This window comes from Pleurodeles waltl, unplaced genomic scaffold (assembly GCF_031143425.1).
Source record: "Pleurodeles waltl isolate 20211129_DDA unplaced genomic scaffold, aPleWal1.hap1.20221129 scaffold_91, whole genome shotgun sequence".
NCBI classification, from domain to species: domain Eukaryota; kingdom Metazoa; phylum Chordata; class Amphibia; order Caudata; family Salamandridae; genus Pleurodeles; species Pleurodeles waltl.
In genome coordinates, this window is record NW_027150403.1 from 1,876,568 (window position 1) to 1,893,949 (window position 17,382).

The following is a 17,382-nucleotide window of genomic DNA, read 5'->3' on the forward strand; positions in this document are numbered from 1 at the left end:
GTGTTTGCTCCCTAAAACCTCAGTCTCTCTCAATGCACACTTAGACAGAAATTACCTTGAAAAACTTGTGACCTGTGTAAAACGTGCTTTACTATTGCAGGACGCTAAAAAGTTATCTGCATCCCTCGGTGGTCGTGCATGTGCATTGTTTCTTGTTCTGTTTTTTTTTTTTTTTCTTGGCCATGTTATATTGTGGGGCCTTTAAAGCTGTGACTTTGATAGGAACATTGCAAGCGGCAAAATCAACAAGTGCAGACTGAAGAGTCCGACCTGCACACTGCTTTGGCTGTCAGGGTGGCCGAGTGGTCTAAGGCGCCAGACTCAAGAGAGCTTCATCTTCAGTGAAGCTGAGCCTTCTGGTCTCTTCATGGAGGCGTGGGTTCAAATCCCCCTTCTGACAGGTGTATTTTCTTCCCTTAAATCTTGCTCTGCTTGCAGAGCCAGCTCCTCACACCACTATCTTTGGAAGCTGCTGTGGCATGTGAGGAGAAATCCACCAACCCATCGGCTGGGCCCTCAATCAAAATTCTGTGTATTACTGGAAGGGGCGTCTCAGGCACACCTTCTGTTAGAGCTGCACTTTATGACAGTAACTACCATGCTGGTTTCTACTTAAGCAGTTGATTCTATCGTTTGAAGTGAGGCTCTCCTGCCACCTTTCGGGCAAAGAAGACACTGCCCCTGCAACAACACAGGCAGACAAGCTCAAACTAGGTTTCTTGGTAAGGTGGGTGGAGCATATTGGCAATGGTGCCTCTTCGTGACTTGCAATTTACATGAAGAAGACAGAGAGGCAGCTGGGAATAGGCAGTACCCATGAACCCCTGAACACTGTCTTGCGACTAGCACACAATTCTGAAATGAGGCGGGGGAAAGGAGGTGATTTCCCCATCAAGGGCCATTCCGGGAAATCAGCCACCCTGCGTCTCCCTGGTGAGTGTTTCAGGCCTATGAGCCACTAATATAAATGTCGCCTGATCAAGCCTGATCGAGCGCTGATCGAGCAAGTGTGCTTGAATCCAAGAGGCATGCTCCTCTGGCTCAAGAGCTAGCAGGCCCTTCAGTGCTTCTGGTTGGGAAGTCTAAGGTGCAAGGGTCCATGACTTGCAGCGGGTTACAACTACCAGAAAGGGTCTGCTTTTCACATCAGTGCCCTAGTTCAGCTCACTGGCACAGGGCATTTTGACTACCTCTTGCCTTGCTAGAGACAAACAAAAAATCCTTGACAGAAAACATCAATTGCTATGGCACGCTTAGAGAGAGAGAGCCTCCAAATGGCCCTGCTTTTCTGAAAGACGCTTCAGAAGATGTTTCAAATGACTATGCAGCGGCAGTCTAGTTGGTATAGGGGTATGATTCTCGCTTCGGGTGTGAGAGGACCTCGGTTCAAATCCCAGACAAACCCCTACCTTTATAGGTTCAGTCTGTGTTTTAAACAGGAGTATTTCTGCTTTTCACTCTTGTAAGATGTCATGTTGCAATGCAATACATGCTTTATACTGGCGTCGAGACGGTTTAGCATCATGAAGGTATGCGAGATTTCTTTGCAACTGCTTTTCTGTGCTGGAGCAGCAGTGCTCGTAGGAACATTAAATGCACAGTGCTTCTCCATGGTAATTTCGGGTCCAGTTCTGAAATCACCTCTTGGAATGAAAGTGATCCCAGTTCCTTTCTTCCAAGGGAAGAGATCATGTTCCGGAAGGCTCAGCTTTGAGCGTCATGAACATTGGCCCTCATCCTTGCATCCCAGTCCAATGCATAGCCACATAAAGCAAGCAGGTGTGTCTGTTTCCATAGTGTGGTGGTTCCAGTACAATGCATAGCCACATGAAGCAAGCCGGCAAGTGTGTCTGTTTTTGTAGTGTAGTGGTTATCATGCGCACCTCACATGCGAAAGGTCCCTGGTTCGAGTCGCTCGGCTTTTTCACAGTACTTGCATTTCCTGCCTCACCTGACAGGCAAGCTGAGATAAAAGAGACTGTGTCTATCCCTCACCATCGTGAGGTACTACGCTCCTGGGGCATCTGTCACAGCTCACCAAGAGGAGTTGCGCCAGCTTACGGCAGTCAGTTGCTCACTGTTTGACCTTTGCAATGAAGCCTGAGCCTACAGCATTCAAGCCAGCCAAGGAAGGAAGGTACGAGAGCGAAAATAGCTTTCCTGCCCTCACCAAGAACACACACCTTGAGCAAATAAAGTGCCAGACTTACAAGGCCCTATCGCCACCGGAGCATCACTTTTAGTGACGCCCCGGTGGCACTATGCACTGCGCGGTATTTACAAGATGGTGTTCAGCCACTTTTTGTGGCTTAACACCACCTTGTAAATACGTCCCCTTAGCACGGAGCGCGTTCCCTGGAAGGGGCGTGCAATGGGTGTTGTTGGGAGTGTGCCACAGCAACACCATAGCATTTTGATGCTGCTCCAGATTTAGGAGTTGGCGTAAATCTGCGTCAGCGCCAAAATCCAACGCCATCCCAGGGGTGTCGTTAGAGTGGCGCACTGAGGAGAAATGTTTTCATTTCTCCTTGTTTTTGCTCTTTCTATGTGTGATGCATTCTGCAGCACACATAGAAGTAAGAGCAAATCACCATTGAAGATTTTTTTTTTGGGCAGGAAGGTGTCCCTTCCTGCACAAAAACAATTTCCCCCTCAACGCAGTCATCCTTGTACCATGGTGCAAGAACGGCTGCATTGGCGCTCAGCAGCTAATTTAGAGCTGGCGCAGGGGGAAGCACAGGGGTGCGCTGTATTCTACTAAATACGGCGCTTCCCTGCATTTTGAAAATGACGGCGCGTGGGGCTTGCAAATTTGGCACAGCGTCGCGCTTAGTCATTTTCTTGTAAATCTGGGCCAAAATGTCTAAAGGATAGAGGCTTTTTATGTCATGTTCGATCAAGACCATGCAAATGACTCTAGTCGTACTGCAGAAGAGAGCACCATGTGCAGTTTCTTGCTTTGGGATGTAGTCTCCCACTCTCTGTCACCAAACCTCCGAGCAGGGTCGGAGCCGTTGCATTTCTGTGCCCAGGCTCGTTGGTCTAGGGGTATGATTCTCGCTTAGGGTGCGAGAGGTCCCGGGTTCAAATCCCGGACGAACCCATTTTAGCAGAAAACAATCAAATCCTGCTCAAAATACACAACCCCTCAACATTTCTCATTCCACTCGAAGCTTTGTTGCGCAAAACATATTTTTTGCCTCAGGCGAAAAATGGATTACAATGCCTTGGCTTCCTTCCTGCTTGCTCTCAGTGCACCCTGTGTGATGATTTCACAGGCTCTCCTTCCTGGCATTTAGGCATCAGATATTTGTCTGTCTCTGCCCGCAGCTGTGGGATTTTTCAGGACGTCTGAGTGTATGCATGCTGGCTGACACCGCTGCAATTTTCACACTTACCCCTCGCATTCCGAGCAACTGCTGATAAAGTATAGAGGAAATCGTGCAAACATATGAGGGGAACTGTGCTCCTTCAGTCAAACCAGCAAGCTTGTTTCTGTAGTTTAGTGGTTATCACGTTCGCCTCACACGCGAAAGGTCCCCGGTTCGAGACGGGGCAGAAACACTTGGAAGCAGCAGCTTTTGTGTTTGCTCCCTAAAACCTCAGTCTCTCTCAATGCACACTTAGACAGAAATGACCTTTAAAAACTTGTGACCTGTGTAAAACGTGCTTTACTATTGCAGGACGCTAAAAAGTTATCTGCATCCCTCGGTGGTCGTGCATGTGCATTGTTTCTTGTTCTGTTTTTTTTTTTTTTTCTTGGCCATGTTATATTGTGGGGCCTTTAAAGCTGTGACTTTGATAGGAACATTGCAAGCGGCAAAATCAACAAGTGCAGACTGAAGAGTCCGACCTGCACACTGTTTTGGCTGTCAGGATGGCCGAGTGGTCTAAGGCACCAGACTCAAGAAAGCTTGATCTTAAGTGAAGCTGAGCCTTCTGGTCTCTTCATGGAGGCGTGGGTTCAAATCCCACTTCTGACAGGTGTATTTTCTTCCCTTAAATCTTGCTCTGCTTGCAGAGCCAGCTCCTCACACCACTATCTTTGGAAGCTGCTGTGGCATGTGAGGAGAAATCCACCAACCCATCGGCTGGGCCCTCAATCAAAATTCTGTGTATTACTGGAAGGGGCGTCTCAGGCACACCTTCTGTTAGAGCTGCACTTTATGACAGTAACTACCATGCTGGTTTCTACTTAAGCAGTTGATTCTATCGTTTGAAGTGAGGCTCTCCTGCCACCTTTTGGGCAAAGAAGACACTGCCCCTGCAACAACACAGGCAGACAAGCTCAAACTAGGTTTCTTGGTTAGGTGGGCGGAGCATATTGGCAATGGTGCCTCCTCGTGACTTGCAATTTACATGAAGAAGACAGAGAGGCAGCTGGGAGTAGGCAGTACCCATGAACCCCTGAACACTGTCTTGCGACTAGCACACAATTCTGAAATGAGGCGGGGGAAAGGAGGTGATTTCCCCATCAAGGGCCATTCCGGGAAATCAGCCACCCTGCGTCTCCCAGGTGAGTGTTTCAGGCCTATGAGCCACTAATATAAATCTCGCCTGATCAAGCCTGATCGAGCGCTGATCGAGCAAGTGTGTTTGAATCCAAGAGGCATGCTCCTCTGGCTCAAGAGCTAGCAGGCCCTTCAGTGCTTTTGGTTCGGAAATCTAAGGTGCAAGGGTCCATGACTTGCAGCGGGTTACAACTACCAGAAATGGTCTGGTTTTCACATCAGTGCCCTAGTTCAGCTCACTGGCACAGGGCATTTTGACTACCTCTTGCCTTGCTAGAGACAAACAAAAAATCCTTGACAGAAAACATCAATTGCTATGGCACGCTTAGAGAGAGAGAGCCTCCAAATGGCCCTGCTTTTCTGAAAGACGCTTCAGAAGATGTTTCAAATGACTATGCAGCGGCAGTCTAGTTGGTATAGGGGTATGATTCTCGCTTCGGGTGTGAGAGGACCTTGGTTCAAATCCCAGACAAACCCCTACCTTTATAGGTTCAGTCTGTGTTTTAAACAGGAGTATTTCTGCTATTCACTCTTGTAAGATGTCATGTTGCAATGCAATACATGCTTTATACTGGCGTCGAGACGGTTCAGCATCATGAAGGTATGCAAGATTTCTTTGCAACTGCTTTTCTGTGCTGGAGCAGCAGTGCTCGTAGGAACATTAAATGCACAGTGCTTCTCCATGGTAATTTCGGGTCCAGTTCTGAAATCACCTCTTGGAATGAAAGTGATCCCAGTTCCTTTCTTCCAAGGGAAGAGATCGTGTTCCGGAAGGCTCAGCTTTGAGCGTCATGAACATTGGCCCTCATCCTTGCATCCCAGTCCAATGCATAGCCACATAAAGCAAGCAGGTGTGTCTGTTTCCATAGTGTGGTGGTTCCAGTACAATGTATAGCCACATGAAGCAAGCAGGCAAGTGTGTCTGTTTGTGTAGTGTAGTGGTTATCATGCACACCTCACATGCGAAAGGTCCCTGGTTCGAGTCGCTGGGCTTTTTCACAGTATTTGCATTTCCTGCCTCACCTGACAGGCAAGCTGAGATAAAAGAGACTGTGTCTATCCCTCACCATCGTGAGGTACTACGCTCCTGGGGCATCTGTCACAGCTCACCAAGAGGAGTTGCGCCAGCTTACGGCAGTCAGTTGCTCACTGTTTGACCTTTGCAATGAAGCCTGAGCCTACAGCATTCAAGCCAGCCAAGGAAGGAAGGTACGAGAGCGAAAATAGCTTTCCTGCCCTCACCAAGAACACACACCTTGAGCAAATAAAGTGCCAGACTTACAAGGCCCTATCGCCACCGGAGCATCACTTTTAGTGACGCCCCGGTGGCACTATGCACTGCGCGGTATTTACAAGATGGCGTTCAGCCACTTTTTGTGGCTTAACACCACCTTGTAAATACGGCCCCTTAGCACGCAGCGCGTTCCCTGGAAGGGGCGTGCAATGGGTGTTGTTGGGAGTGTGCCACAGCAACACCATAGAATTTTGATGCTGCTCCAGATTTAGGAGTTGGCGTAAATCTGCGTCAGTGCCAAAATCCAACGCCATCCCAGGGGTGTCGTTAGAGTGGCGCACTGAGGAGAAATGTTTTCATTTCTCCTTGTTTTTGCTCTTTCTATGTTTGATGCATTCTGCAGCACACATAGAAGTAAGAGCAAATCACCATTGAAGATTTTTTTTTTGGGCAGGAAGGTGTCCCTTCCTGCACAAAAACAATTTCCCCCTCAACGCAGTCATCCTTGTACCATGGTGCAAGAACGGCTGCATTGGCGCTCAGCAGCTAATTTAGAGCTGGCGCAGGGGGAAGCACAGGGGTGCGCTGTATTCTACTAAATACGGCGCTTCCCTGCATTTTGAAAATGACGGCGCGTGGGGCTTGAAAATTTGGCACAGCGTCGCGCTTAGTCATTTTCTTGTAAATCTGGGCCAAAATGTCTAAAGGATAGAGGCTTTTTATGTCATGTTCGATGAAGACCATGCAAATGACTCTAGTCGTACTGCAGAAGAGAGCACCATGTGCAGTTTCTTGCTTTGGGATGTAGTCTCCCACTCTCTGTCACCAAACCTCCGAGCAGGGTCGGAGCCGTTGCACTTCTGTGCCCAGGCTCGTTGGTCTAGGGGTATGATTCTCTCTTAGGGTGCGAGAGGTCCCGGGTTCAAATCCCAGACGAACCCATTTTAGTGGAAAACAATCAAATCCTGCTCAAAATACACAACCCCTCAACATTTCTCATTCCACTCGAAGCATTGTTGCGCAAAACATATTTTTTGCCTCAGGCGAAAAATGGATTACAATGCCTTGGCTTCCTTCCTGCTTGCTCTCAGTGCGCCCTGTGTGATGATTTCACAGGCTCTCTTTCCTGGCATTTAGGCATCAGATATTTGTCTGTCTCTGCCCGCAGCTGTGGGATTTTTCAGGACGTCTGAGTGTATGCATGCTGGCTGACACCGCTGCAATTTTCACACTTACCCCTCGCATTCCGAGCAACTGCTGATAAAGTATAGAGGAAATCGTGCAAACATATGAGGGGAACTGTGCTCCTTCAGTCAAACCAGCAAGCTTGTTTCTGTAGTGTAGTGGTTATCACGTTTGCCTCACACGTGAAAGGTCCCTGGTTCGAGACCGGGCAGAAACACTTGGAAGCAGCAGCTTTTGTGTTTGCTCCCTAAAACCTCAGTCTCTCTCAATGCACACTTAGACAGAAATTACCTTGAAAAACTTGTGACCTGTGTAAAACGTGCTTTACTATTGCAGGACGCTAAAAAGTTATCTGCATCCCTCGGTGGTCGTGCATGTGCATTGTTTCTTGTTCTGTTTTTTTTTTTTTCTTGGCCATGTTATATTGTGGGGCCTTTAAAGCTGTGACTTTGATAGGAACATTGCAAGCGGCAAAATCAACAAGTGCAGACTGAAGAGTCCGACCTGCACACTGTTTTGGCTGTCAGGATGGCCGAGTGGTCTAAGGCGCCAGACTCAAGAGAGCTTGATCTTCAGTGAAGCTGAGCCTTCTGGTCTCTTCATGGAGGCGTGGGTTCAAATCCCACTTCTGACAGGTGTATTTTCTTCCCTTAAATCTTGCTCTGCTTGCAGAGCCAGCTCCTCACACCACTATCTTTGGAAGCTGCTGTGGCATGTGAGGAGAAATCCACCAACCCATCGGCTGGGCCCTCAATCAAAATTCTGTGTATTACTGGAAGGGGCGTCTCAGGCACACCTTCTGTTAGAGCTGCACTTTATGACAGTAACTACCATGCTGGTTTCTACTTAAGCAGTTGATTCTATCGTTTGAAGTGAGGCTCTCCTGCCACCTTTTGGGCAAAGAAGACACTGCCCCTGCAACAACACAGGCAGACAAGCTCAAACTAGGTTTCTTGGTAAGGTGGGTGGAGCATATTGGCAATGGTGCCTCTTCGTGACTTGCAATTTACATGAAGAAGACAGAGAGGCAGCTGGGAGTAGGCAGTACCCATGAACCCCTGAACACTGTCTTGCGACTAGCACACAATTCTGAAATGAGGCGGGGGAAAGGAGGTGATTTCCCCATCAAGGGCCATTCCGGGAAATCAGCCACCCTGCGTCTCCCAGGTGAGTGTTTCAGGCCTATGAGCCACTAATATAAATGTCGCCTGATCAAGCCTGATCGAGCGCTGATCGAGCAAGTGTGCTTGAATCCAAGAGGCATGCTCCTCTGGCTCAAGAGCTAGCAGGCCCTTCAGTGCTTCTGGTTGGGAAGTCTAAGGTGCAAGGGTCCATGACTTGCAGCGGGTTACAACTACCAGAAAGGGTCTGCTTTTCACATCAGTGCCCTAGTTCAGCTCACTGGCACAGGGCATTTTGACTACCTCTTGCCTTGCTAGAGACAAACAAAAAATCCTTGACAGAAAACATCAATTGCTATGGCATGCTTAGAGAGAGAGAGCCTCCAAATGGCCTGCTTTTCGGAAAGACGCTTCAGAAGATGTTTCAAATGACTATGCAGCGGCAGTCTAGTTGGTATAGGGGTATGATTCTCGCTTCGGGTGTGAGAGGACCTCGGTTCAAATCCCAGACAAACCCCTACCTTTATAGGTTCAGTCTGTGTTTTAAACAGGAGTATTTCTGCTTTTCACTCTTGTAAGATGTCATGTTGCATTGCAATACATGCTTTATACTGGCGTCGAGACGGTTTAGCATCATGAAGGTATGCGAGATTTCTTTGCAACTGCTTTTCTGTGCTGGAGCAGCAGTGCTCGTAGGAACATTAAATGCACAGTGCTTCTCCATGGTAATTTCGGGTCCAGTTCTGAAATCACCTCTTGGAATGAAAGTGATCCCAGTTCCTTTCTTCCAAGGGAAGAGATCGTGTTCCGGAAGGCTCAGCTTTGAGCGTCATGAACATTGGCCCTCATCCTTGCATCCCAGTCCAATGCATAGCCACATAAAGCAAGCAGGTGTGTCTGTTTCCATAGTGTGGTGGTTCCAGTACAATGCATAGCCACATGAAGCAAGCCGGCAAGTGTGTCTGTTTTTGTAGTGTAGTGGTTATCATGCGCACCTCACATGCGAAAGGTCCCTGGTTCGAGTCGCTGGGCTTTTTCACAGTACTTGCATTTCCTGCCTCACCTGACAGGCAAGCTGAGATAAAAGAGACTGTGTCTATCCCTCACCATCGTGAGGTACTACGCTCCTGGGGCATCTGTCACAGCTCACCAAGAGGAGTTGCGCCAGCTTACGGCAGTCAGTTGCTCACTGTTTGACCTTTGCAATGAAGCCTGAGCCTACAGCATTCAAGCCAGCCAAGGAAGGAAGGTACGAGAGCGAAAATAGCTTTCCTGCCCTCACCAAGAACACACACCTTGAGCAAATAAAGTGCCAGACTTACAAGGCCCTATCGCCACCGGAGCATCACTTTTAGTGACGCCCCGGTGGCACTATGCACTGCGCGGTATTTACAAGATGGCGTTCAGCCACTTTTTGTGGCTTAACACCACCTTGTAAATACGTCCCCTTAGCACGGAGCGCGTTCCCTGGAAGGGGCGTGCAATGGGTGTTGTTGGGAGTGTGCCACAGCAACACCATAGCATTTTGATGCTGCTCCAGATTTAGGAGTTGGCGTAAATCTGCGTCAGCGCCAAAATCCAACGCCATCCCAGGGGTGTCGTTAGAGTGGCGCACTGAGGAGAAATGTTTTCATTTCTCCTTGTTTTTGCTCTTTCTATGTTTGATGCATTCTGCAGCACACATAGAAGTAAGAGCAAATCACCATTGAAGATTTTTTTTTGGGGCAGGAAGGTGTCCCTTCCTGCACAAAAACAATTTCCCCCTCAACGCAGTCATCCTTGTACCATGGTGCAAGAACGGCTGCATTGGCACTCAGCAGCTAATTTAGAGCTGGCGCAGGGGGAAGCACAGGGGTGCGCTGTATTCTACTAAATACGGCGCTTCCCTGCATTTTGAAAATGACGGCGCGTGGGGCTTGAAAATTTGGCACAGCGTCGCGCTTAGTCATTTTCTTGTAAATCTGGGCCAAAATGTCTAAAGGATAGAGGCTTTTTATGTCATGTTCGATGAAGACCATGCAAATGACTCTAGTCGTACTGCAGAAGAGAGCACCATGTGCAGTTTCTTGCTTTGGGATGTAGTCTCCCACTCTCTGTCACCAAACCTCCGAGCAGGGTCGGAGCCGTTGCAGGTCTGTGCCCAGGCTCGTTGGTCTAGGGGTATGATTCTCGCTTAGGGTGCGAGAGGTCCCGGGTTCAAATCCCGGACGAGCCCACTTTAGTGGAAAACAATCAAATCCTGCTCAAAATACGCAACCCCTCAACATTTCTCATTCCACTCGAAGCATTGTTGCGCAAAACATATTTTTTGCCTCAGGTGAAAAATGGATTACAATGCCTTGGCTTCCTTCCTGCTTGCTCTCAGTGCGCCCTGTGTGATGATTTCACAGGCTCTCCTTCCTGACATTTAGGCATCAGATATTTGTCTGTCTCTGCCCACAGCTGTGGGATTTTTCAGGACGTCTGAGTGTATGCATGCTGGCTGACACCGCTGCAATTTTCACACTTACCCCTCGCATTCCGAGCAACTGCTGATAAAGTATAGAGGAAATCGTGCAAACATATGAGGGGAACTGTGCTCCTTCAGTCAAACCAGCAAGCTTGTTTCTGTAGTGTAGTGGTTATCACGTTCGCCTCACACGCGAAAGGTCCCCGGTTCGAAACCGGGCAGAAACACTTGGAAGCAGCAGCTTTTGTGTTTGCTCCCTAAAACCTCAGTCTCTCTCAATGCACACTTAGACCGAAATGACCTTTAAAAACTTGTGACCTGTGTAAAACGTGCTTTACTATTGCAGGACGCTAAAAAGTTATCTGCATCCCTCGGTGGTCGTGCATGTGCATTGTTTCTTGTTCTGTTTTTTTTTTTTTTTCTTGGCCATGTTATATTGTGGGGCCTTTAAAGCTGTGACTTTGATAGGAACATTGCAAGCGGCAAAATCAACAAGTGCAGACTGAAGAGTCCGACCTGCACACTGTTTTGGCTGTCAGGATGGCCGAGTGGTCTAAGGCGCCAGACTCAAGAGAGCTTGATCTTCAGTGAAGCTGAGCCTTCTGGTCTCTTCATGGAGGCGTGGGTTCAAATCCCACTTCTGACAGGTGTATTTTCTTCCCTTAAATCTTGCTCTGCTTGCAGAGCCAGCTCCTCACACCACTATCTTTGGAAGCTGATGTGGCATGTGAGGAGAAATCCACCAACCCATCGGCTGGGCCCTCAATCAAAATTCTGTGTATTACTGGAAGGGGCGTCTCAGGCACACCTTCTGTTAGAGCTGCACTTTATGACAGTAACTACCATGCTGGTTTCTACTTAAGCAGTTGATTCTATCGTTTGAAGTGAGGCTCTCCTGCCACCTTTTGGGCAAAGAAGACACTGCCCCTGCAACAACACAGGCAGACAAGCTCAAACTAGGTTTCTTGGTTAGGTGGGTGGAGCATATTGGCAATGGTGCCTCCTCGTGACTTGCAATTTACATGAAGAAGACAGAGAGGCAGCTGGGAGTAGGCAGTACCCATGAACCCCTGAACACTGTCTTGCGACTAGCACACAATTCTGAAATGAGGCGGGGTAAAGGAGGTGATTTCCCCATCAAGGGCCATTCCGGGAAATCAGCCACCCTGCGTCTCCCAGGTGAGTGTTTCAGGCCTATGAGCCACTAATATAAATCTCGCCTGATCGAGCGCTGATCGAGCAAGTGTGTTGAATCCAAGAGGCATGCTCCTCTGGCTCAAGAGCTAGCAGGCCCTTCAGTTCTTCTGGTTGGGAAGTCTAAGGTGCAAGGGTCCATGACTTGCAGCGGGTTACAACTACCAGAAAGGGTCTGCTTTTCACATCAGTGCCCTAGTTCAGCTCACTGGCACAGGGCATTTTGACTACCTCTTGCCTTGCTAGAGACAAACAAAAAATCCTTGACAGAAAACATCAATTGCTATGGCACGCTTAGAGAGAGAGAGCCTCCAAATGGCCCTGCTTTTCGGAAAGACGCTTCAGAAGATGTTTCAAATGACTATGCAGCGGCAGTCTAGTTGGTATAGGGGTATGATTCTCGCTTCGGGTGTGAGAGGACCTCGGTTCAAATCCCAGACAAACCCCTACCTTTATAGGTTCAGTCTGTGTTTTAAACAGGAGTATTTCTGCTTTTCACTCTTGTAAGATGTCATGTTGCAATGCAATACATGCTTTATACTGGCGTCGAGACGGTTCAGCATCATGAAGGTATGCGAGATTTCTTTGCAACTGCTTTTCTGTGCTGGAGCAGCAGTGCTCGTAGGAACATTAAATGCACAGTGCTTCTCCATGGTAATTTCGGGTCCAGTTCTGAAATCACCTCTTGGAATGAAAGTGATCCCAGTTCCTTTCTTCCAAGGGAAGAGATTGTGTTCCGGAAGGCTCAGCTTTGAGCGTCATGAACATTGGCCCTCATCCTTGCATCCCAGTCCAATGCATAGCCACATAAAGCAAGCAGGTGTGTCTGTTTCCATAGTGTGGTGGTTCCAGTACAATGCATAGCCACATGAAGGAAGCCGGCAAGTGTGTCTGTTTGTGTAGTGTAGTGGTTATCATGCCCACCTCACATGCGAAAGGTCCCTGGTTCGAGTCGCTGGGCTTTTTCACAGTATTTGCATTTCCTGCCTCACCTGACAGGCAAGCTGAGATAAAAGAGACTGTGTCTATCCCTCACCATTGTGAGGTACTACGCTCCTGGGGCATCTGTCACAGCTCACCAAGAGGAGTTGCGCCAGCTTACGGCAGTCAGTTGCTCACTGTTTGACCTTTGCAATGAAGCCTGAGCCTTCAGCATTCAAGCCAGCCAAGGAAGGAAGGTACGAGAGCGAAAATAGCTTTCCTGCCCTCACCAAGAACACACACCTTGAGCAAATAAAGTGCCAGACTTACAAGGCCCTATCGCCACCGGAGCATCACTTTTAGTGATGCCCCGGTGGCACTATGCACTGCACGGTATTTACAAGATGGCGTTCAGCCACTTTTTGTGGCTTAACACCACCTTGTAAATACGGCCCCTTAGCACGCAGCGCGTTCCCTGGAAGGGGCGTGCAATGGGTGTTGTTGGGAGTGTGCCACAGCAACACCATAGCATTTTGATGCTGCTCCAGATTCAGGAGTTGGCGTAAGTCTGCGTCAGCGCCAAAATCCAACGCCATCCCAGGTGTGTCGTTAGAGTGGCGCACTGAGGAGAAATGTTTTCATTTCTCCTTGTTTTTGCTCTTTCTATGTGTGATGCATTCTGCAGCACACATAGAAGTAAGAGCAAATCACCATTGAAGATTTTTTTTTTGGGCAGGAAGGTGTCCCTTCCTGCACAAAAACAATTTCCCCCTCAACGCAGTCATCCTTGTACCATGGTGCAAGAACGGCTGCATTGGCGCTCAGCAGCTAATTTAGAGCTGGCGGAGGGGGAAGCACAGGGGTGCGCTGTATTCTACTAAATACGGTGCTTCCCTGCATTTTGAAAATGACGGCGCGTGGGGCTTGAAAATTTGGCACAGCGTCGCGCTTAGTCATTTTCTTGTAAATCTGGGCCAAAATGTCTAAAGGATAGAGGCTTTTTATGTCATGTTCGATGAAGACCATGCAAATGACTCTAGTCGTACTGCAGAAGAGAGCACCATGTGCAGTTTCTTGCTTTGGGATGTAGTCTCCCACTCTCTGTCACCAAACCTCCGAGCAGGGTCGGAGTCGTTGCATTTCTGTCCCCAGGCACGTTGGTCTAGGGGTATGATTCTCGCTTAGGGTGCGAGAGGTCCCGGGTTCAAATCCCAGACGAGCCCATTTTAGCAGAAAACAATCAAATCCTCCTCAAAATACACAACCCCTCAACATTTCTCATTCCACTCGAAGCACTGTTGCGAAAAACATATTTTTTGCCTCAGGCGAAAAATGGATTACAATGCCTTGGCTTCCTTCCTGCTTGCTCTTAGTGCGCCCTGTGTGATGATTTCACAGGCTTGCGTTCCTGCCATTTAGGCATCAGATATTTGTCTGTCTCTGCCCGCAGCTGTGACTTTTCAGGACGTCTGAGTGTATGCATGCTGGCTGACACCGCTGCAATTTTCACACTTACCCCTCGCATTCCGAGCAACTGCTGATAAAGTATAGAGGAAATCGTGCAAACATATGAGGGGAACTGTGCTCCTTCAGTCAAACCAGCAAGCTTGTTTCTATAGTGTAGTGGTTATCGCGTTTGCCTCACACGCGAAAAGTCCCCAGTTCGAGACCGGGCAGAAACACTTGGAAGCAGCAGCTTTTGTGTTTGCTCCCTAAAACCTCAGTCTCTCTCAATGCACACTTAGACAGAAATGACCTTTAAAAACTTGTGACCTGTGTAAAATGTGCTTTACTATTGCAGGACGCTAAAAAGTTATCTGCATCCCTCGGTGGTCGTGCATGTGCATTGTTTCTTGTTCTGTTTTTTTTTTTTTTTCTTGGCCATGTTATATTGTGGGGCCTTTAAAGCTGTGACTTTGATAGGAACATTGCAAGCGGCAAAATCAACAAGTGCAGACTGAAGAGTCCGACCTGCACACTGTTTTGGCTGTCAGGATGGCCAAGTGGTCTAAGGTGCCAGACTCAAGAGAGCTTGATCTTCAGTGAAGCTGAGCCTTCTGGTCTCTTCATGGAGGCGTGGGTTCAAATCCCACTTCTGACAGGTGTATTTTCTTCCCTTAAATCTTGCTCTGCTTGCAGAGCCAGCTCCTCACACCACTATCTTTGGAAGCTGCTGTGGCATGTGAGGAGAAATCCACCAACCCATCGGCTGGGTCCTCAATCAAAATTCTGTGTATTACTGGAAGGGGCGTCTCAGGGACACCTTCTGTTAGAGCTGCACTTTATGACAGTAACTACCATGCTGGTTTCTACTTAAGCAGTTGATTCTGTCGTTTGAAGTGAGGCTCTCCTGCCACCTTTTGGGCAAAGAAGACACTGCCCCTGCAACAACACAGGCAGACAAGCTCAAACTAGGTTTCTTGGTAAGGTGGGCGGAGCATATTGGCAATGGTGCCTCCTCGTGACTTGCAATTTACATGAAGAAGACAGAGAGGCAGCTGGTAGTAGGCAGTACCCATGAACCCCTGAACACTGTCTTGCGACTAGCACACAATTCTGAAATGAGGCGGGGGAAAGGAGGTGATTTCCCCATCAAGGGCCATTCCGGGAAATCAGCCACCCTGCGTCTCCCAGGTGAGTGTTTCAGGCCTATGAGCCACTAATATAAATCTCGCCTGATCGAGCGCTGATCGAGCAAGTGTGCTTGAATCCAAGAGGCATGCTCCTCTGGCTCAAGAGCTAGCAGGCCCTTCAGTGCTTCTGGTTGGGAAGTCTAAGGTGCAAGGGTCCATGACTTGCAGCGGGTTACAACTACCAGAAAGGGTCTGCTTTTCACATCAGTGCCCTAGTTCAGCTCACTGGCACAGGGCGTTTTGACTACCTCTTGCCTTGCTAGAGACAAACAAAAAATCCTTGACAGAAAACATCAATTGCTATGGCACGCTTAGAGAGAGAGAGCCTCCAAATGGCCCTGCTTTTCGGAAAGACACTTCAGAAGATGTTTCAAATGACTATGCAGCGGCAGTCTAGTTGGTATAGGGGTGTGATTCTCGCTTCGGGTGTGAGAGGACCTCGGTTCAAATCCCAGACAAACCCCTACCTTTATAGGTTCAGTCTGTGTTTTAAACAGGAGTATTTCTGCTTTTCACTCTTGTAAGATGTCATGTTGCAATGCAATACATGCTTTATACTGGCGTCGAGACGGTTCAGCATCATGAAGGTATGCGAGATTTCTTTGCAACTGCTTTTCTGTGCTGGAGCAGCAGTGCTCGTAGGAACATTAAATGCACAGTGCTTCTCCATGGTAATTTCGGGTCCAGTTCTGAAATCACCTCTTGGAATGAAAGTGATCCCAGTTCCTTTCTTCCAAGGGAAGAGATCGTGTTCCGGAAGGCTCAGCTTTGAGCGTCATGAACATTGGCCCTCATCCTTGCATCCCAGTCTAATGCATAGCCACATAAAGCAAGCAGGTGTATCTGTTTCCATAGTGTGGTGGTTCCAGTACAATGCATAGCCACATGAAGCAAGCCGGCAAGTGTGTCTGTTTGTGTAGTGTAGTGGTTATCATGCGCAACCTCACATGCGAAAGGTCCCTGGTTCGAGTCGCTGGGCTTTTTCACAGTATTTGCATTTCCTGCCTCACCTGACAGGCAAGCTGAGATAAAAGAGACTGTGTCTATCCCTCACCATCGTGAGGTACTACGCTCCTGGGGCATCTGTCACAGCTCACCAAGAGGAGTTGCGCCAGCTTACGGCAGTCAGTTGCTCACTGTTTGACCTTTGCAATGAAGCCTGAGCCTACAGCATTCAAGCCAGCCAAGGAAGGAAGGTACGAGAGCGAAAATAGCTTTCCTGCCCTCACCAAGAACACACACCTTGAGCAAATAAAGTGCCAGACTTACAAGGCCCTATCGCCACCGGAGCATCACTTTTAGTGACGCCCCGGTGGCACTATGCACTGCGCGGTATTTACAAGATGGCGTTCAGCCACTTTTTGTGGCTTAACACCACCTTGTAAATATGGCCCCTTAGCACGCATCGCGTTCCCTGGAAGGGGCGTGCAATGGGTGTTGTTGGGAGTGTGCCACAGCAACACCATAGCATTTTGATGCTGCTCCAGATTTAGGAGTTGGCGTAAATCTGCGTCAGCGCCAAAATCCAACGCCATCCCAGGGGTGTCGTTAGAGTGGCGCACTGAGGAGAAATGTTTTCATTTCTCCTTGTTTTCGCTCTTTCTATGTGTGATGCATTCTGCAGCACACATAGAAGTAAGAGCAAATCACCATTGAAGATTTTTTTTTGGGGCAGGAAGGTGTCCCTTCCTGCACAAAAACAATTTCCCCCTCAACGCAGTCATCCTTGTACCATGGTGCAAGAACGGCTGCATTGGCGCTCAGCAGCTAATTTAGAGCTGGCGGAGGGGGAAGCACAGGGGTGCGCTGTATTCTACTAAATACGGCGCTTCCCTGCATTTTGAAAATGACGGCGCGTTGGGCTTGCAAATTTGGCACAGCGTCGCGCTTAGTCATTTTCTTGTAAATCTGGGCCAAAATGTCTAAAGGATAGAGGCTTTTTATGTCATGTTCGATGAAGACCATGCAAATGACTCTAGTCGTACTGCAGAAGAGAGCACCATGTGCAGTTTCTTGCTTTGGGATGTAGTCTCCCACTCTCTGCCACCAAACCTCCGAGCAGGGTCGGAGCCGTTACATTTCTGTGCCCAGGCTCGTTGGTCTAGGGGTATGATTCTCGCTTAGGGTGCGAGAG

General features: G+C 48.5%; 6 non-coding genes across 6 annotated transcripts; all 6 read left to right on the forward strand.

Annotated features, from left to right (window-relative positions):
* Positions 1-3,031: 3,031 nt before the first annotated feature.
* Positions 3,032-3,103, forward strand: TRNAP-AGG (transfer RNA proline (anticodon AGG)). Its single transcript has one exon. It is a non-coding gene; the product is annotated as a tRNA-Pro (tRNA).
* Positions 3,104-7,074: 3,971 nt separating this feature from the next.
* Positions 7,075-7,147, forward strand: TRNAV-CAC (transfer RNA valine (anticodon CAC)). Its single transcript has one exon. It is a non-coding gene; the product is annotated as a tRNA-Val (tRNA).
* Positions 7,148-7,452: 305 nt separating this feature from the next.
* TRNAL-CAA (transfer RNA leucine (anticodon CAA)) lies at positions 7,453-7,564 on the forward strand. Its single transcript has 2 exons — positions 7,453-7,490; positions 7,519-7,564. It is a non-coding gene; the product is annotated as a tRNA-Leu (tRNA).
* A 2,630-nt stretch (positions 7,565-10,194) lies between these two features.
* Positions 10,195-10,266, forward strand: TRNAP-AGG (transfer RNA proline (anticodon AGG)). The gene has a single exon. It is a non-coding gene; the product is annotated as a tRNA-Pro (tRNA).
* A 388-nt stretch (positions 10,267-10,654) lies between these two features.
* On the forward strand, positions 10,655-10,727 carry TRNAV-CAC (transfer RNA valine (anticodon CAC)). Its single transcript has one exon. It is a non-coding gene; the product is annotated as a tRNA-Val (tRNA).
* A 307-nt stretch (positions 10,728-11,034) lies between these two features.
* TRNAL-CAA (transfer RNA leucine (anticodon CAA)) lies at positions 11,035-11,146 on the forward strand. The gene is made up of 2 exons: positions 11,035-11,072; positions 11,101-11,146. It is a non-coding gene; the product is annotated as a tRNA-Leu (tRNA).
* Positions 11,147-17,382: the final 6,236 nt, after the last annotated feature.